General features: G+C 46.2%; 1 protein-coding gene across 5 annotated transcripts in view; it reads left to right on the top strand.

The window, feature by feature from the left end:
* TWSG1 (twisted gastrulation BMP signaling modulator 1) overlaps nucleotides 1-20,199 on the top strand; it is a 114,821-nt gene that overhangs the window by 79,845 nt on the left and 14,777 nt on the right. The window lies entirely within an intron of this gene.

The raw sequence follows: 20,199 nt of genomic DNA on the forward strand, positions 1-20,199 counted from the left end.
GTTAGACTGTCTCAGAAAAAAAAAAAAAAAAAAAAAAAAGAGGAGGGGACTTCTGAAAGAAAGGTCCTCACAATTTGGCAGCACCTTGGTTATCAGTGCCCAGAAAATGGGTTCATATGAAGGTCTAGATACTCACAGTTTCTAATGGAAATGTTAGCCCGCTATGGGAACAAAATGCTGTTGCCCTAACTGGAAACTCGCACTGCTGCTGATCTATCACGTTTTGGATGGACAACGACAGATTCAGTTCTCAAACTCTACCAAATAGTTTCCACAGAGGGGCTTAGGTTGGTGCAGGAAAATTTCAGGACAGATAATCCTATAGTTTGTGCCTTCTTCTACCATGGAATTTCCTTCTTTTTCCTTATGGAGGAGTTCAAGAGTGCAAATTCAGTTCATAGCATTCAAACGGCTGCATTCCAGCTTCCTTAAACTAGTCAGAACCAATAAGAATACCAGCAAGGAGCTCGAAGCCTTGGTTTTTAAATTACATGAGAATAGTTTTGAAGAGTGTATTTTAATCACATAAAACACACTAACAAACAGCTCTCATCTGTTGCCACGTTTCTAAAGTGTGAAACGGCTGCTCTGCACGGCTTTCCTCTGTCCCCTGTGCCTCCTGCCCCCAATCACAGGGCCTCCATTACATTCCCGACTTGGAATTTCCTTGCAGTTGCCAGCTATACAGAGTCCCATAGGTTCGCCAGGGCCAGCACTCCCCGGATGAGGAGGAGGGAGCCTCAGCCATGTAATCATCTAAACGTGACTGTTAATTTATTAAAGCGAACTTGTCTATCAGAGTGTTTACAAGTCTCCCTTTTGTGACTGTACTGAACAGACACACCAGATTTCCTCTGAGGACCCATTCTACACAAGCACAGACCGTAGGACAAAAGAGCTCATTCCAACAGCGCCCAGAGCACCGCCACGCCGGCCACCCCTGGGGCCAGTGGCAGGGTGCCAGGCGTGTTCATGCTCTGAGGCTCCAGAAACTAATCTGACCTCTCGAAAGAACACATTCCGACTGACTAGGAATCTTGAATGAAATTCAAGCAGTGCAGGTGTTCAGCCATTCTGAAGACAAAATTCAGACAGCAGAGCTGCTGCCTTCTCTGGCGGATGGAGGAGTGTCCGTGAAGGAGGGCCCTTCGCACCCCCAAGGAGCTCCTGGCGTCCCTGCCTTTATCTGAGACTCTCCTTGTCCTCTCTTTGAATGCTCTTTTTTTTTTTTTTTTTTTTTAAAGAAACAGAGTCTCGCTCTGTCGCCCAAGCAGCTGGACTGCCGTGGCATGATCTCGACTCACTGCAACCTCTGCCTCCCAGGTTCAAGCAATTCAAGTGCCTCAACCTCCTGAACAGCTGGGATTACCGGTGTCTGCTACCATGCCTGGCTGATTTTTTTATATTTTTATTAGAGACAGAGTTTGCATTATTGCCTAGGCTGGTCTTGAACTCCTGAGCTCAGGCAATCCACCTGCTTTGGCCTCCCAAAGTGCTAGGATTACAGGCATGAGCCACTGCACCTGGCCCTCTCTTTGATTTCCAAATAAAAAGAAAAACTTCTACTGAAGGTGGGGAAAGGAGAAAACTATTTTCATTTAATGCTTGATTCTCCCCATGATAAGGGTCTATAAGATGGACTGAAAAACAACCACCCATGATTTAATCATTTGGCAAATCCAGATATTTCTGCTGGGAACCAGGAGCAGTGAGCAGGCAGGCCTAGCAGGCAGGGTAGGCTCTGCTCTGGGCCAGGCACAGACAACCTCTGGCTGTACAAGCTGGGGCACCCCTGTTCACCAGCATGGAACTGCATCCTCTTCTACCATTCAGGCTTTCGTTGTGTTTCTTATCTTTATTACTCACGGTGGGGACGCTGCCAGCTCTTTCTTTTAAGGTGCTCCACCCCCGCTTCCAGGCCACCGGCACTGCCAGGCTAAGACCGAGTAACCCACACTGCCTGGCTAATTGGGCCGGGAGCACAGGTGTCCCAGGAGAGCCCATAGCCTGGGCTGCTCATGAGGCTGGGCACAAACACAGGTGGGCCATGGATATTCCCTTGTGGGTGTTGGAACCAGAAGCCCCTGGGAGAATGACGAGACCAGCAGCAGGAACTCAGCTAAAAGATTCCAGTTGCACTGGGAGGGCCGAGGTGGCCCTGCCAGGTCCTGTGCAGGCCAAAATTGTGAAGGGAAGAAAATCTAAGTAGAAGCTGCAAGCAAGAGAAACAATCCAGAAAGGAGGTGAGGGAGCTGGTCAGCCACAGGGCAGAGCAAAGCCATCACACAGGCTCCTTCTGAGGCCTCTAGACCTGCCTCGATTCCAGAGTAATCCTCAGTCCTGACTATTTGTGGCTTTTCCTTATCATTATGCAGGTGTTTTCCCTCAATGAGCCTCTCCATTCTTGAGGAATTTCAGTGAGTCTCTGTTAGTTCATTACAGCCATAAAACCTTAAGTACTATAATATTTCTCTAGCCCTTTTTTTTTTTTTTTTTTTTTTTTTTGAGACAGGGTCTTTCTGTCACCCAGGCTGAAGGGCAGTGGCGCAATCTCGACTCATTGTAACCTCCACCCCCTTGAACTCAAGTGATCCTCCCACCTCAGCCTCACAAGCAGCTGCGACTACAGGTGATTTTTTGTATTTTTTGTAGAGACAGGATTTCACCATGTTGCCCAGGCTGGTCTTGAGCTTCTCCAGATCACTCCTCAAGTGATCTGCCCACCTGGGCTTTCCAAAGTGCTGGGATTACAGGCGTGAACCACTGCATCTGGCCTTCCTTAGCCTTTTTTTTGTTTTGTTTTGTTTTCTGTATACAAAGGTGACTATATACTCTTTCTTCCAAAAGTGGATCTAACTGCAATGCTATATTGTAACTTACTTTTTTTTTTAACTTGACAATATATTGTGAGCATTCTCATAGTATTATTAGAACTTTATAGGATTTCCTTGCAAGGTACCCAAATCTCTGGAAAGCTATCATCACCATAGTGAAGTTCAATTTGCTGCCAACCTTACTGAAAGAATGTCATCCGGCACAGAAACCCGCTGCAGAGTCGAATGAAACCTTCAAGTCCACCGCCTTCCTGGGAGCCCGCCTGACCCCTGCCTTGGGCTTTTCTTGCCCATCCAGCAGGCCCTTGGTGAGTTCTAGCAGCGAGGCAAACACAATTTTTCAATAGCAGAAACATACTGGAACTGTCAAAAGAACATGAAATGAACCACCAAAAAGCATGAAGCATAACACAGTTTTATTTGTTCTGTGGCCTTTTTTTTTTATGGAGTCTCGCTCTGTTGCTCAGGCTGGAGTGCAGTGGTGTAATCTCAGCTCACTGCAACCTCTGCCTCCCAGGTTCAAGTGATTCTCCTGCCTCAGCCTCCCCTGTAGCTGGGACTACAGGTGCCTGCCACCACGCCTGGCTAATTTTTGTATTTTTAGTAGAGACGGAGTTTTGCCGTGTTGGCCAGGCTGGTCTCGAACTCCTGACCTTGTGATCTCCCTGCCTTGGCCTCCCAAAGTGCTGAGATTACAGGCATGAGCCACTGTGCCCGGCCATTCTGTGTCATTTTTTAAATAGCAAATCTGTCATCAAAATAAAAAAACCAAACAGAAACTCTGAGCACTTTGGTATAACTCAAGTGAAGATGACCCTGCATCTCTACTGAACCATCTCACGGGGCTGTCAAGACATATGGGCCTTTCAAAACACATTTTTGACACATCATGCCTACAATGGCACAGATCACACTCCTGTGGCTTCAAACATCTGCTCCCAAAGCGTGTTTCAGTGGCGGCTGCAGCCGAGAGGGGCATCAGTGTTACCCCAGTCTTGCACCCAAGGACCTTCACTTGGGGAGCCCCAGGCCCTCAAGAGTCCTGGATCCAGGCCTCTTGTGGAGGCACTGTCTGTCCCTTGAGCCTCCCAGAGCACAGTGGTGTTCCTGAGAACTGTGTGCTGGTCTCTCCCTCTGACCTCTGTTGACCTGACCAAGCTCCAGCCACAGGGCTGGCCTCTGTCCTGATGGCTCTTCTCATTGAATGTGGCCAATGCTACTCTGTCACTATGTCCAACATCCTTGCCTGGAATGAACACATTTGGAATTAGGAGTTTCTAAGAAATGTCCATTGTAGTTTGAGCTCTAGCTGTTCGTTCTTGGTGGTCAGTAAGTCACTTTTTTGGCTTTGCCTGACAACACAAATGACCTCCGAGGCTCACCTTCTCCACCCACAGAATGAAGCCATTTGTTCCCATGTCATTGTCTGGCTATGAGGCTGGGAGGTTATGGCCACGGTACTCATAACCACTGGCATACAGTTTACACTGGTGTTCAGTCCATCTTTATTCCTGCCCTTTCTTCTTTCATAATTTCTCCAGGGTCCCACCAGAGATTGGAGAAGATGAGGATATCAGAAGGTGAAATGCTGGCATTGTTCCATAGCGATGGGCCTTAGGTACATGGCAAAAAAAAAAAAAGAAAAAGAAAAAGTTCCCTTCTCGTAGTGTCCCTACCTGGAGTTAGCTGTCAGCCAAAAGCACTTTAATGTGTCACATCCTGGTGGTTACACAGGTTACACAATTGTCAAAATCCATTGGGCTACACACTTAATACCTGTGCATTTTGTTGTATGTTCATTATCTCTTAACATTTTTTTTCAATAAAAAAATTAGACCAGAAAGCAATGCTTCATCTGCTAATTAGCACTGTGAGATTAGGTGTAGATGTACATAAATCTGTCTTTCCTGTGGACTCTCTAGTAGGCAGAGACCTTGGGCCAGGGTTCCCTTCGCTCCCTTCCCTCATACCCCACTTTCTCCCCATGGCTCCCTGACTCATACACAGCCACCTAGCGGGTCCTTCCGCCTCTGTGCTTGGCACTTTCCATCCATCGTCCTCACAGTTACCCCAGTGACCTTTGTAAAATGCAAGTATTGTCATATTATTCCTCGCTTAAAAGTAATCCTCAGTCACTTCTCATCTCCTCCCAAGCGTGTAAAATCCAAGCTCTTCTCAGGATATGCAAACCCCTGGATCCTGGCCACCCTTGAGCTTCTCTCCCACCCCTGCCTGACTCCCATTTCATGCTCCAGATATGTAAACTGCTTGTAACTCCACACACACCCGGCTTATCCCCTCTGCCTGAAATGCCCTTTCCAAAATTACTAAATTAAAATTGGTATCAGGACGAACACATACTGTGCTTATGAGCTTCCAAAAGAGTGGTCCAATTTTAAATATTCACATTAAATAGGGACATTTGCCTGGTTTATACTTGACCAGTTATTCTGTGAGGAGGAGCTCTGGGCTTGGGGCCAGACCATCATTTAAGTCCTAGCTCTGCTCCTAGTGACTGCAGGTCCTTGGGCTGGTCACTTGGGATGCCTGAATCTCATTTATTTTATGCACAATGAGGGTTATAAATATTCACCCTAAAGGAGGAGGAACACATGAACTGTTAGATGTGAAGGCGCCTTATAAACTGCAGCGCTGCCCAAATGCCTCCTGAGTAGAAGGCAGCCTGTCCCCCGTGAGCAGCTTAGAGCAGAGTCCTGTCACATGCGTCCATGTGAAGAGAGTCCACCAACAGGCTTTGTGTAAGCAACAAGGCTGTTTATTTCACTTGGGTGCAAGTGGGCTGAGCCCGGAAAGAGAGTCAGCAAAGGGAGATAGAGGTGGAGCAGTTTTATGGGATTTGGGTAGGTAATGGAAAATGAAAGGTGGTTATCTCTTGAGGGCAGGGATGGGGATCACAAGGTGAAGAGTGGGTAGATCATGAGACTCATTGTCTGGGGTGGGGGTGAGGGTGGTGGGGGGAATATCACAAGGTAAATTGATTAGTTGGGGTGGGGCAGGAACAAATCAAAATAGTGGAATGTCATCTTTTGTGGTTCTTCAGTCGCTCCAGGCCATCTGGATGTATACGTGCAGGTCACAGGGGTTATGATGGCTTACCTTGGGCTCAGAGGCCTGACATTCCTGTCTTCTTACATTAATAAGAAAAAGAAAACAAAATAGTGGTGAAGTGTTGGGGCAGTGAAAATTTTTGGGGGTGGTATGGAGAGATAATTGGTGATGTTTCTCAGGGCTGCTTCAAGTGGGATTAGGGGCAGCGTGGGAACTTAGAGTGGGAAAGATTAAACTGAAGAAAGATTTTGTGGTAAGGGGTGACACTGTGGGGTTATTAGAAGGAGCATTTGTCTTATAGAATGATTGGTGGTGGCCTGGATGTGGTTTTGTAGTAATCAAAAAAGGTTGCTTTATAAGGAAGTTAAGTTTAAAAGTAGAAGGCAAAGAATTGAACATACTGATATATTAATTCTTTGAAAAGAAATTTAGAACTCATATCTAACAAGAAAGAGAAAAACAGGTATTAAAGGACTAAGAATTGGGAGGACTCAGGACATCCAATTAGAGAGTGCCCAAGGGAGTTCAGTGTAATTATTTGCTTGGTTGGCGAGCTTCTGGGCTCTATCCTCCAGTTTTTTATGTTGTCTTATACCAGGCCAGATTGATTTAGGTAAAAACAACACTCTTCATTTAGAAATATGCATAGTCCTCCTTTTTCAGCAGTAAGTCAAGGCCTATTCCTGTCTTCTTATATTAATAAAAACAAAACAAAACAAAAGAGTAGTGAAGTGTTGGTGACATGAGGGGAACAGGAAGCTGTTTGGTCCCATTTGCAAATTGATTTTTGGGGGTAAGGAAAACTAGTGACATGTGCCTGTCCATTTAGTAGGTAGACACATGTAGGTGGAGTAGCCACGGAGGAAGAGACCTTGTGTAAGGCAAAACTGGAAATGTAAAGTGAAAAGATGAGAGGGAGCACCAAAAGAGATGTCTTACACCCAGACTCAGGGATCCAGTGAGGGCAGCAGTCGTTAGAGGTTGTAATGGGGATTGATGGGGCAACTGGGCAGAGGGGGAGGTTCGATTTTTAAAGTATATGAGAAAGTGCATAGTGTCTACAAACAACCTTTCATTGTTATTCAGGGGTTGGGTATAAGTAAACAAGAAGGGGGGCTGGGAAGGAGAGTCCAAAGAACAAGGAGAAGGTAGCCAAGGATGGAGTGAAATGCAGGACAAATGTCTTAAAGGAAATGAGAGGTTCTAAGAGGTGGGCTAGTGGCTTGTAACCCACATGGAACAGGTTATGAAAGGACGATAGAATGGAATGAGCCTGTGAGGCTGGAAGGAGGAATTTTCCTTGGTCCAAGAACTATTTGCCTTGAGTAGGGAGGGATTGATAGATGGAAACTTCAGTGGGAGAGTAAGTAGGAGTGACTGATGGGAAGGAGAAAAACTGGCCATGAGGACAGAAATAGGAATAATGGCTGCTTCTTTAGCTGTCTTATCAGCATAAATGTTACCTTGAGCAGTGGGGTCTGAGGCCCTTTGATGGCCTTTGCAGTGAATGACTCCAGCTTCCTTTGGAAGTAAAGTGGCCTTGAGAAGAGTTTTTATTAAAGAGGTATTAATGATGGAGGACCCTTGCATAGTGAGGAAACCTCTTTCAGTCCATATAACAGCATGGCGGTGCAGGATATGAAGGCATATTTAGAGTCAGTATAAATATTGACACGTAGTCCTTTTGCAAGAGTGAGGCTCGAGTTAAGACAATGAGTTCGGCTTGCTGGGAGGTGATGGAGTGGGGCAGAGCGGTAGCCTCAATGATAGATGTGGAAGATACTATAGCATAGGCTGCCTTTGCTGGTGAGTAGTGATTAGGCCTGTTGGAACTGCCATCAATAAACCAAGTGTGATCAGGGTGAGGACCAGGAAAGAAGGAAATATGGGGAAATGGAGTGAATGTCAGGTGGATCAGAGAGATACAGTCATGGAGGTCAGGTGTGGTATCAGGGAATAATGCGGGAGGCTGGATTGAAGTCCGGGCCAGGAACAATGGTAATTGTGGGAGACTCAACAAAGAGTGAGTACAACTGAAGGAGCTGGGGGTGGGGAGTGGGGGGCCAGAAAGTATATGCCTCAGGTGTGAGGAAGAAAATAGATTTTGAAAGTTATGAGAACTGTAGAGAGTGAGTTGAGCATAGTTTGTGATTTTGAGGGCCTCTAAAAGTATTAGAGCAGCAGCAGCCCCTGTACACAGACATGAGGGCCAGCCTAAAACAGTAAAGTCAAGTTGTTCGGACAAAAAGGCTACAGGACGTGGTCCCGGTCCTTGTGTAAGAATTCCGACTGCACAGCCCTGCACTTTGGCTGTGTGTAATGAAAAAGGTTGGGACGAGTCAGGAAGAGCTAGTATGAGAGCAGTCTCTAGAGCTGCTTTTAAGGAACAGAAAGAGGAGTGGGGAAAGGATTTAGGATCTATGGGGTCAGCTTGGTTTTCCTTTGTGAGTTTATATAATGGTTTTGTTAGGATGGAAATCCAGGTATCCAAAGGTGAAAATATCCAACCATGCCCAGGAAGGAAAGGAGTTGTTGCTTTGTAGAAGGGGTTAGGGTTTGAGGATCAGCCGGACACAATCGGCAGGGGGAGTATGTGTGTTTAGGTAATGGATAGAGAAGAAATTTAAGCTTTGGAGGGGGATACATGATATTCCTTGGAGAATAAATGTTGAAGGAGTAGAAGGGTGTCTTGTTGAGAAGATTCAAAGGAGGGACTACAAAGTAGAAGGTCATCAATATATTGAATAAGGTGAGAAGCAGAGAGGTAGAAAGAAAGTAAATCATGAGAAAGAGCTTGACTGAAGTAATGAGGGCTGTCCCTGAAGCCTTGCAGCAGTACAGCCCAGGTAAGCTGCCGGGACTGATGGGTATCAGGGTTAGTCCAAGTAAAAGCAAAGAGAGGCTGGGACGACGGGTGCAGGGGAATAGTGAAAAAAGCATCTTTAAGATCAAGAGTGGAATAGCGAGTTGTGGAGGAAGGTATTGAGGATAAAACAGTGTACGGATTGGGCACCACAGGGTGGATAGGCAAAACAATTTGATTGATAAGGCACAGATGCTGAACTAACCTGTAAGACTTGTCTGGTTTTTGGACAGGTAAAATGGGGGAATTGTAAGGACAGTTTATAGGCTTTGGAAGCCCATGCTTTAGCAGGCAGGTGATAAGAGGCTTTAGTCCCCTTAAAGCCTGCTGTGGGATGGGATACTGGCCTTGAGTGCGGTAAGGGTGATTAGGTTTTAATGGGATAGCAATGGGTGTGTGATTGGTTGCCAGGGAGGGAGTAGAGGTGTCCCATACATGTTGGATAAGGTTGGGGGATACAAGAGGAAGATGCAAAGGAGGCTTGGGTTGGGGAGAAGGGCAGCAATGAGATGTGGCTGTAGTCCAGAAATAGGATAGCGGATAATTTTGTTAAAACATCTTGACCTAATAGGAGGTGGGGATAACTAAAAAGGAGTACATAAAAGAATGTTGTCCAAGTTGGCACCAAAGTTTGGGAGTTTTAAGAGGCTTAGAAGGCTGGCCATCAATACCCACAACAGTTATGGGGGCAAGGGAAACAGGCCCTTGAAAAGAAGGTAATGTGGAGTGGGTAGCCCCTGTATTGATTAAAAAGGTACTTACCCTTCACTGTGAGAGTTACCTGAAGCTTGGCATCCGTGATGATCTAGGTGGCCTCCAAGGCGATCGGACAGTGTCAATCTTCAGCTGCTAAGCCAAGCAGATCTGGGAAGGAGTCAGTCAGAGAGCCTTGGGCCAGAGCTCTAGGGGCTCTGGGAGTGGCTGCCAGGCAGGACCAATTTCCAGTGGGATCCCACACAGATGGGACATGGTTTAGGAGGAATCCTGGGCTGCGGGCATTCCTTGGCCCAGTGGCCAGATTTCTGGCACTTGAAGCAAGATCCTGGGGGAGGAGGTCCTGGAGGAATGCCTGGCCACTGTGGTTCAGGTGTTTTGAAGTTCTTGTGTGCTGGAGATGTGGCTGGGGTTTCTCTCACAGCTGAGGCAAGTAACTGCAACTCAGAAATATGTTGCCACTTGGCTGCCTCCTCTTTATTATTGTACACCTTGAAAGCGAGGTTAATTAAGTCTTGTTGTGGGGTTTGAGGGCCGGAATCTAATTTTTGGAGCTTTTTCTAATGTCAGGAGAAGATTGGGTAATAAAATGCATATTGAGAATAAGACGGCCTTCTGGCACCTCTGGGTCTAGGGCAGGAAAGTGTCTAAGGGTTGTTGCCAAACGGGCCATGAACTGGGCTGGGTTTTTATATTTGATGAAAAAGAGCCTAAACGCTAACTGATTTGGGAGAGGTCAGCTAAAGAAAAAGGAACATTAACCTTGACTATGCCTTCAGCTCCAGCCACCTCTCTAAGAGGAAATTGTTGGGCAGGTAGGGGAGGGCTAGTTGCAGAACAAAACTGTAAGCCAGACTGGGTGTGAGGAGGGGAGGTGATAGGAGGATTATAGGGTGGGCGAGCAGAGGCTGAGGAAGAATTGGGACCTGGCTCGGCCTGGCGAGGAGCAGCCAGGGGAAGAGGGGAGAGGTCAGATGGGTTCGTAGAAAAGGAGGATTCAAAGGACTCAGAGCTTGGGGTGGAGACTGAAGGAACAGACAGGAGAGAAAGACGAAAGATTTGGGATGAGTCACACTGGAAACAGAGACTAGGGAGGAACCAATGTGTAAAAGAATGACTGGACGTTAGGCACCTCAGACCATTTGCCCATTTTTCAACAAAATTATCTAGATCTTATAGGATGGAGAAATCAAAAGTGCCATTTTCTTGCTATTTGGAGCCATTGTCGAGTTTGTATTGGGGCCAAGTGGTATTGCAGAAGAAAATAAGATGCTTAGGTTTTAGGTCAGGTGAGAGTTGAAGAGTTTTTAATTTTTTTAGATTTTAGAACACAGACTAAGGAAGAAGAAGGAGGACTGGAGGGCAGAAGGTTGCCCATAGTAAAAGGGTAAGTTTAGAAAAAAGAGAGTGTAGAGACATGGAGAGAGGGGGTGGTACTTGCCACCCAGGGGAGGTGGTACTTGCCACCAAAGTCAAGGATCAAGGCAGGCATCCCCGCGGTGATCAGACACCTCTGAAATGTGGGTGAATAATCAGGCAGGCATCCCTGCAGTGATTAAACACCAAGGGAAGACTGTCTTCCCGAGTCCATGACTGGTGCCAGAGTTTTGGGTCCACAGATAAAATGTGTCTCTTTTGTCTCTACTAGAGAGGGAAAAAAACCTGGAATTGGAAGGACTGGGAGATTGAAAGATAGCAAGAGAGGCTGGGGAAGACAGTGAAAAGACTGCTTACCTGATTTGAAATTGGCGAAATGTTCATTGGGCTGGTTGGTCTGAGGACCCAAGGTCATAGGTGGATCTCCTCACGGAGTGAGGGCAAGGACAGGGGACCAGTCTCTCAAAGGAGTCCTCCTGTCCCAGGTCTTTGGCACCAAATGTCACGTGTGTCCTTATGAAGAGAGTCCACCAACAGACTTTGTGTGAGCAACAGGTTGTTTATTTCACTTGGGGGCAGGGGGGCTGAGCTCGAAAAGAGAGTCAGCAAAGGGAGATGGGGTGGGGCAGTTTTATAGGATTTGGGTAGGTAATGGAAAATTACAGTTAAATTTATTTACTGTAATAAATAAATTTTACAGTATTTACGGTGGTTATCTCTTGAGGGCAGGGGCGGGGGTCACAAGGTGCAGAGTGGGGAGATCATGAGACTCATTGTCAGCGGGAGTGGCGGGGGGAAGTCACAAGGTCAATTGATTAGTTGGGGTGGGGCAGGAACAAATCACAATAGTGGAATGTCATCTTTTGTGGTTCTTCAGTTGCTCTAGGCCATCTGAATGTATATGTGCAGGTCACAGGGGTTATGATGGCTTAGCTTGGGCTCAGAGGCCTGACAAGTCCATTGTGGGATCTTTGCAACATCTTATGGAGTGGGTCTGTTCAAGAATGTCTTGAGTCCTGGGAAGAATTTTCTATGGCCAGCTCTGGCATGTAAAACACTATTGGCTGCTCTGTCAAGCACCATAAGGACTCCTTCTCCAAGGGCAAATTTAAGAAGATGCAGCATCTGCCCTCTATTACAGGTAATGATAATGCATCTGATGGGCACGTGTGATCCCATGTGGACAGGCTGTTGCAATAATTTAGCAAACATGGTGGACAGGGCACTGGATGGAGGAAGTTCTAATCCTGTCCCTGCCACCACCTTGACCTCCCTGGCCTCAATCCTCTTGCCTCTCAGATCTTGTCTAGATTGGTGCTAAGATCCCTTCCCATTCTGACATTCTATGCATGGCCCAGATAAGAGTGGTGCAAAGTAAAGCTTTAAAAACTGAGTTTTGAGTAACACCCATCTTTAGTAGCTCTGGATCAATTAACTCACAAATATGAATTGCTCTACAATGTGCTTGGTGTCTAATCCAATCAATCACAATTCTCACCAAAGCAATAGCTCAGTCTGTCAATTCAGATGCTGATTTCTTAGGAGAAATTTCCTTTGTTTGGAACAAAGAGGTGCCTCGTTAAAAGAACTGGTTAGAAACTGGTCATGCCTCTGCAGAGGAGGAAAAGGAAGCAGCAAGACTTACTTCTTACTTTTCTTTCCACCTTGTGAATTTTGTACTTTCTGTTCGTATTACCTATTCTTTGAAATAATCACTTAACTCTTTACTTAGGAAATGATATGATGTCTGGGACTTGCTTTCACATGCTCCAATGAACGACTATGGGTGGGGGAGACAGGATCAGCCACGTATTGATCATTGTAGAACCTGGGTCATGGGTGCATGGGGGTTCCTTATACCACTCTGTCTATTTTGGAATATGTTTGAAATGTTTCATAGTGAAAAATTTAAATAATAAACATTTAATTTGTTTAAAAGTACAGTTAAAATGGTTAGTCATAAACTGCAAACATTTGCTTGATTTCACCTTTTGCTTGAAAATTGTGTCACCAGGCCGGGCGCGGTGGCTCAAGCCTGTAATCCCAGCACTTTGGGAGGCCGAGACGGGCGGATCACAAGGTCAGGAGATCGAGACCATCCTGGCTAACACGGTGAAACCCCGTCTCTACTAAAAACACAAAAAATTAGCCGGGCGAGGTGGCGGCGCCTGTGGTCCCAGCTACTCGGGAGGCTGAGGCAGGAGAATGGCGGGAACCCGGGAGGCGGAGCTTGCAGTGAGCTGAGATCTGGCCACTGCACTCCAGCCTGGGCGACAGAGCGAGACTCCGTCTCAAAAAAAAAAAAAAAAGAAAATTGTGTCACCATAGGCTAGGCACAGTGGCTCATGCCTGTAATCCCAGCACTTTGGGAGGCTGAGGTAGGCAAATCACAAGGTCAGGAAATTGAGACCATCCTGGCTAACATGGTGAAGCCCTGTCTCTATAATAAAGTACAAAAAATTAGCTGGGCATGGTGGTGGGTGCCTGTATTCCCCCAGCTACTTGGGAGGCTGAGGCAGGAGAATCACTTGAACCCAGGAGGTGGAGATTGCAGTGAGCCGAGATTGTGCCACTGCGCTCCTGCCTGGGCGACAGAGACTTCATCTCAAAACAAAAAGAAAGAAAGGAAAGAAGGAAGGGAGGGAGGGAGGGAGGGAGGGAGGAAGCAAGGAAGGAAGGGAGGGAGGGAGGAAGGGAAGGAGGGAGGAAGGAAGGGAGGGAGGGAGGAAGCAAGGAAGGGAGGAAGGAAGGGAGGGAGGAAGGAAGGGAGGGAGGAAGGAAGGGAGGGAGGGAGGAAGGAAGGGAGGGAGGAAGGAAGGGAGGGAGGAAGGAAGGGAGGGAGGGAGGAAGGAAGGGAGGGAGGGAGTAAGCAAGGAAGGGAGGGAGGGAGGGAGGAAGCAAGGAAGGAAGGGAGGGAGGAAGGAAGGAAGGGAGGGAGGGAGGGAGAAAGCAAGGAAGGGAGGGAGGAAGGAAGGAAGGGAGGGAGGAAGGGAGGGAGGGAGGGAGGAAGCAAGGAAGGGAGGGAGGAAGCAAGGAAGGAAGGGAGGGAGGGAGGAAGGAAGGGAGGGAGGGAGGGAGGAAGCAAGGAAGGGAGGGAGGGAGGAAGGAAGGAAGGGAGGAAGGGAGGGAGGGAGGAAGGAAGGGAGGGAGGAAGGAAGGGAGGGAGGGAGGAAGGAAGGGAGGGAGGGAGGAAGGAAGGGAGGGAGTAAGCAAGGAAGGGAGGGAGGAAGGGAGGAAGCAAGGAAGGAAGGGAGGGAGGAAGGGAGGGAGGGAGGGAGGAAGGGAGGGAGGGAGGGAGGAAGCAAGGAAGGGAGGGAGGGAGGGAGGAAGGAAGGAAGGGAGGGAGGGAGGGAGGGAGGAAGCAAGGAAGGGAGGGAGGGAGGGAGGAAGGAAGGAAGGGAGGGAGGAAGGAAGGGAGGGAGGGAGGGAGGGAGGGAGGAAGCAAGGAAGGAAAGGAGGGAGGGAGGGAGGGAGGGAGGAAGCAAGGAAGGAAGGGAGGGAGGAAGGGAGGGAGGGAGGGAGGAAGGAAGGAAGGGAGGGAGGGAGGAAGGAAGGAAGGGAGGGAGGGAGGAAGGAAGGAAGGAAATTGTGTCACGATAATGAAAATGAAAAGTTCCCTAGGATTAATCAGTCAAATTCTTGCAAGAGAAATTAGTGTGAGAAACTGGAGGTGAGACTGGAGTCGGAAGTTGGCCCCTTAACTCCTGCAGAGTGACAAAGCCGGTTAAGACTGAGAGAGACTTCTGGCAGATATCACGTGGGGATCTTCTGCTCTTCCTTGACCAAGTCTGAGCCAAGACAGACCCTCCGGGCCAGAGCTGCCTGGGTGTATTGACTGAGTAGGGACCATTGTTTGTGCACTCCTTTTGTCTCATGGACTCTTCCTTTAGAGAAAAAGTGTAAGATGTCACTCCATTAACAGGAGAGTAGGCTTCAAACGCGCACCCAGCAGTGTGTCTCTGAGGGAGAAAATGGTCTTGTATACCTGCATGCCCGAACAAAAGCAGCTACTGTTCTGATTTACTTAGCAATGCGAAAAAAAAAAAAAAATGAATCTATGAATAAGGATTTCTGGCACTGGGAAAAACTGCTGAAATAAGCTGGGTTTTTATATCATTTGTATTCATTTCCTGTTTCTGCTGTAGCAAATCAGCATCACAAACCTGATGGCTTAAAAAAGCACAAGCTTATAATCTAACAGTCCAGGAGGCCCAGAAGTCTGAAGTCAGTCTCACTGGACTAAGGTCAAGGTGTCAGTAGGGCAGGTTCTTCCTGGAAGTGCTGACGGGAGAATCTGTTCTCTGCCTTTTCCCGCTTCCGGTAGCTGTCACATTCCTTGGCGCATAGCCCCTTCCTTGGCCTTCAAAGTGCATCACTCCAGTCTCTGTTTGCTGCTCCTCCAACCCTGACTCCTCTGTGTCCCTCTTAGAAGGGCCTTGGTGATTACATAGGGTCCATACAGCTAATCCAGGCTGATCTCCACATCTCAAGACACTGAATTTAATGACATCTGCCAAGTCCCTTTTCTACACAAGGTCATATTCATAGGAGATTAGGATCTGGACAACTTTGTGGGGCCAGCATTCAGCCAAGCCCACCTGTCACAGTGTGACACTACGGGAAGCACCTTGCTGGTGGCCCAGACCCAAGTCGTGCTACTTAAACTGAGGTACGTGTACCCAGGCTCATGGGAAGAAGCTAGGCAGTTCTCAAAGGTACAAGAAGAATATAGCGTTTTACCTTTATTTCATGAGAAGTGATTTAAGACTATTTTATTTTATTTTATTTTATTTTATTTTATTTTATTTTTAAGACAAGGTCTCACTCTGTCATCCAGGCTGGAGTACAGTGGTGTAATCATAGTGCATTGCAGCCTCAGACTCCTGAGTTCAAGTGATCCTCCCACCTTAGACTCCCAAGTAGCTAGGGCTACAGGTGTGTGCCACCACACTCTACTAATTTTTTAAAACTTTTTGCAGAGATGAGGTCTCACTATGTGCCTCAAGCTGGTCTTGAACTCCTGGACTCAAGCGATCCTCCTGCTTCGGCCTCCCAAAGTGTCAGGATTACAGGTGTGAGCCACCCCACTTGGCAAGACATTATTTTAATATTTAAGTAAACACAGGTATGTTACAGAATAGAATGTTAGATTCTCATAAATTCTAAAACTAAAAATGTAAGTCTTGAAAGAAACATTCCCACTGTTGGCAAGGCTATCTAGACCCTTGAGTTGGGTGAAACTCACTTCTGCCACTGGAGTTCCTCAGTGTATGAGACTGAGAGGCACTACTCATCAACTCCTCGCTTGACAGACAAGGAGACGGAGGCCCAACAGACAACAACCTCTTAAAATCGCAAAGAGGCAGACGAGGGTGGGTGCGCAGCCTCCCCGGCTTGTGGTGGTTTGCTGTGTGTTTACTCCAGAACGCCCTGTTCACATGGCTGAGACGGAGGACAGAAGGCTTGAGAGAGATGGAAAGAGCAGCCAGGTGGACCGACTGACGTGCTTCCTCACAGAAGGCTGCGTCACTGGCCTATCTGGTGGTATCCTGGGCACCGCCTGTATCAGAGGCTTCTCTGATGGTGGGATAAGGGCTCTGAAAGGCATGTTCTCTCAAGGGGAAATGAATAGGAATTTTTGGCAATTTGCCAGCTGCTAAATATTGATTCTGTTTCCCTTGAAGGAAGTTTAGCAGGATTCTAATGAGACATTTATGTGTTTACCAGCATTTATATGGCAAAGCATTTAGTAATGTTTATTTTAAAACAGTCGGTTTGAACCTAATGATTTTCTGTTGGAAGACCATGTCCGTCAGAATTTCACTCACTTGAGAAAGCAGGAAACTCACATTTGGGGCCTCCTCTTCCTTTCTTCTCTCCCCTTCAGATGCTTCTAGATTTTCCCTGTTGCTTCCTAAAGCAGTGATCCTCAGCCAGGGGAGTAAGAGTCTCTTTTTGAAATGGGATTTGTCAGATTTTTTTTGAAGGGAAATATGCAAAAATACAGATCGTACCATGACAGCATGAATCACACATCGATACAAAGCTCAGCCAGTCCTACCACTCCCCATGATGCAAGATTGCCTGGACATGTTAATTGTCTGCTAGTTATTTTTGAATCTAACATCACTAGTACCAGTGTGTTGTTAACACCAGAGAATTGTGTTTGAGGCGATGAACTACATGCACCAGAGAATGAAGCAGTGGAGAGCTGTTTGCATCGGGCGGGCAGTCAAAGCTCGGTGTGCCGGGCCACACTCTTGGCCCATGCACAGTTGCATGGGTTGGAATGCCATGGCTTGAATTCAGTAAGCCTCTGACTGTTAGTGCTCTGGGAATATTTCACTCCCTCAAAAAGATTCCACATGTCTCCAGGCAGGATCTGTACCTTTTCATGTGCCAAATGAAAGACATACACAGAACAATTACTCTGGTTGTCAGAGGTAGCCAAAAATATCCAAAACCTGGTACCAAATATGTAGGGCAAGTGATTATTATGCAATGCCAACCTCAAACTGTGTTAGTTTCAGAAGCCCTTGAGTCAAGCATCGTTTCAAGTTGCAAATTTGTGGGTTAAGAAGTAGAACTCCATTCAACAGCTGGGAAATTACTTGGACATTGGCAAATGCCAAAAAAATAATGTTCAAAGTAGGAGAACAAAATAACAAGCTCCTTTGTTTTAAAAGCATTACCCATTTCACAATTCATGAGGTCCTCAGAGCTAGGTTTGTATGATGAACAATCAAGGCATCTGCGAAGCGGCAAACACATTGAATTCATGTTTAAAGCAAAACCACATTTGCATGACGAACACTAGAACATTGCTCTAAATAACGACCGGTCCCTGGAACATCCAAAAACTCAGGAATGCAGAACAATGTGGGTACTTTGAGCAAACGAGGATGACTGACAAGATGGCGAACAACAGGAGGACAGCAGATTGCTCTTTTTTAGAAGCTTCCACCTCTAAACATATTGGATTCATTTTACATTCCTAGCCCAGGGAATTTGACTGTTGCTATTATAACTTAACTGCTCATGAGCCACTATTAGAAAGGTCACTTGTATCAAGGTATGAAGCTATAATGACTAGGACATTTTAAAAAAGGCAAACTGACTCAGATCTCGGTTGTCTTAACTCTGCCCATGTAAGTACCATATACACAGATACTCACTTTTTTGGACAAAGTCTGATAAAATAATGAAAGTGTCCATATTTGCAAATCATAACTTTAGGCATTTTTTTAAAAATTAACTGGTTTTATTTACAAGGAGATTAGTGATTTTCTCTGCATTTGATTTCACTAAACTATCAAGCGCAGGTACAATATGTACTTTCTAGGTTCACACTCCTTAAGGAACACTTTTCTTTTTTTTTTTTTTTCAAATGTTGCTCTCCAGGTTGAGCCTCCCTAATCTGAAAATCTGAAATTGGAAATGCTCCAAAATCTGAAACTTTTAGAGCGCCGACCTAATGCCACAAGTGGAAAATTCCACACCTGATCTCATGTGAAGGGTCTCAGTGAAACACAGGCACACAAACCAGTTTATTCAGTGGCCCCAAGGGGAAAAAGACCTTCCCAGCCCCTCAGCTGCAATAGATATGTTCACTTATTCCCAGATTCCCCCAGGCAAGCATGCCCACAAAGGGTAATAAAATAAAACTTCATTTCATGCACAACATCATTTTAAAATAGCGTATAAAATTATCTTCAGTCTATGTGTATAAGCTGTATGTGAAGCAGAAATAAGGTTTGTGTTTAGATATTGCATCCCCAATATCTATATCATTATGCGTGTGCAAAGATTTCAAAATCCAAAAATTTCCAAAATTCCATACACTTCTGCTCTCTAGCATTTTGGATAAGTGATAACCTGTATTAACAAGCAGTAATTAATTTTAAAATGTGCTATGAACACGGTGAAACCCCGTCTCTACTAAAAATACAAAAAAAAAAAAATTAGCTGGGCATGGTGGTAGAAGCCTGTAGTCCCAGCTACTCCGGAGGCTGAGGCAGGAGAATGGTGTGAACCCGGGAGGCGGAGCTTGCAGTGAGTCGAGATTACGCCACTGCACTCCAGCCAGGGTGACAGAGCGAGACTCCATCTCAAAAAAAAAAAAGAAAAAAAGTGCTATGCATACTTTTACATAGCTCATGGTTTCAGCAGCAAGGGTGATCATCTCTGCTTCATATCCAACATTTCACTAATCATCTATTTTATAAGGTTTCTTTTCCTTAATCCATATCACTCTGTTACAATACAAACTAAGGCACATTAAAATTTTAAAGAGTTTCTTGAGCAGACAGATTCATGAACTGGGCAGCACCAGACCTCAAGTAGCTTGAGGCACCACCAGAGGGACACTGGGGTTTTTACAACATGAATGCAGAAGCAGGGCAAAGAAATCCATCCAGTCAAAGTCCCTAGTTAGAAGTTAGTTCCGATTGGCCTAGAATACAACCGTTGACACTGAGGTGGGTTTTGTTTGCTTACTAGGAAGCCAGGGTGCTGGAGCCTCCTCACGCTAGTGGCCTCCCAATGAATTATATGAATTATTTATTTAGAAAACTGATTCTCTTTCAACATTCCAGTCATATAATGAAAGTATTTTTGTTTGCTTTTTTCTTTCTTTCCTTTCTTTTTCTTTCTTTCTTTTTTTTCTTTCTTTCTTCCTTTTTTTTTTTTTTTTTTCTGAGATACAGTCTCTCTCTGTTGCCCAGGCTGGAGTGCAATGGCACAATCATAGCTCACTTTAGCTTCAAACTCCTGAGCTCAAGCCAGCCTCCCACCTCAGCCTCCTGAGTAGCTGGGACTACAGGCATGTGCTACCACGCCTGGCTAATTCTCAATTTTCTTGAAGAGATTAGGTCTTGCTGTGTTGCCCAGGCTAATCTCCAATTCCTGACCTTAAGCAATCCTCCTGCCTCAGCCTCCCAAAGTGGTGGAATTACAGGCATGAGCCACTGCACCAAGCCTATTATTATTTTTTTAATTAACAAATTCTGGCTGGGCATGGTGGCTCACACCCGTAATCCCAGAACTTTGGGAGGCTGAGGCAGGTGGATCACAAGGTCAGGAGTTTGAGATCAGCCTGGCCAACATAGTGAAACCTCATCTCTACTAAAAATACAAAAAATTAGCTGGGTGTGGTGGGGGAGCACCTGTAATCCCAGCTACTCGGGAGGCTGAGGCAGGAGAATTGCTTGAACCAGGGAGGTGGAGGTTGCAGTGAGCCGAGATCATGCCACTGCACTCCAGCCCGGGCGACAGTGCAAGACTCTGTCTCAAAAAAAAAAAAAAGAGTCCCATATACAAAGATGTTTTCATTTGTAATATGAG

The sequence above is a fragment of the Macaca fascicularis genome, chromosome 18 (assembly GCF_037993035.2).
Source record: "Macaca fascicularis isolate 582-1 chromosome 18, T2T-MFA8v1.1".
NCBI lineage: Eukaryota > Metazoa > Chordata > Mammalia > Primates > Cercopithecidae > Macaca > Macaca fascicularis.